General features: G+C 43.8%; 1 pseudogene; it reads right to left on the bottom strand.

The window, feature by feature from the left end:
- Positions 1-221: 221 nt before the first annotated feature.
- LOC101570621 overlaps positions 222-912 on the bottom strand; it is a 107,003-nt pseudogene continuing 106,312 nt past the window's right edge.

Here is a 912-nt window from a genome sequence, read left to right as displayed (position 1 = left end):
ATCATCTCCCGTCTTCCTCACTATGCTATCAAAGGCTTTTGGCTTCAGCTTATGGAGGGCAAGAAGGGCTGCTCGCTCCTGGGTATCTGTGTTATCTATGTTCATTGCAGCAAATTAGAATCTCCAGTTTTTCAAATGATTTGTCTCAGGAGAAAATAAATTGAGACTGACTTTGTAGCTGGATGACTACTACAAGTATACTTCATGAGTTGGCAAAATCTTCAGAGTGACTGGTGGAGCAAGGAGCCTTTCGTGTGCTTCCAGTTTTCATACAGTGCATATAGGCTGGTAAGTCTCAGGTCTACCAGACCTGCTTGTGCTACTTCTTGAAAGCCCGCCTATACATTTATATAACATGCCCATCATGGTTCCAGCTGCCACTGTGTTCAGGTCATCTTCTGCACCTCATGTTTTCTCAATGATGACACCAAATGCACTATAGAGCAAAGCTGGAGAATCTAGAGTACTGGCCCACAGTGCCCCTCGTCTAGTCACCATATTCAAAATCTGTGCATTTCTTGGTTTGGACCAGGCCGTGCTCTGGGTTTCTGGTCTTCAATCCTAGCTGAAGACTGGTCATTGCCCCAAATGCAGCCCCAGTCATGTGACATCATCCAATGGTAAAGAAGGCCGATTCAAACCTGCTCCAGTTGGTAAACTAAACTCATCGGCTCCATAATCTCATTGATCGGAAAATTTGGGACACCACTGAGTTATAGGAAGGTACAGTAGAAATTCTTTTATGTCCTGAGTCCTCACCGACCTTGAGGGGCTAGTATGCTGCACAAGATATCATGCATCCACATTTAAATAAGGAGACAAAGGGTTCATACCAGTTAGCTGGACTCCTGCGAAATCTGTGTGCAAGTAACTAGCTCTGCCCACTCAAAAAAAAAAAAAAAAAAAAAAAAA

The sequence above is a fragment of the Octodon degus genome, unplaced genomic scaffold (assembly GCF_000260255.1).
Source record: "Octodon degus isolate 3935 unplaced genomic scaffold, OctDeg1.0 scaffold00024, whole genome shotgun sequence".
NCBI classification, from domain to species: domain Eukaryota; kingdom Metazoa; phylum Chordata; class Mammalia; order Rodentia; family Octodontidae; genus Octodon; species Octodon degus.
Note: the sequence above shows the minus strand (reverse complement) of the source record. Positions and strands in the feature narration are given on the sequence as shown.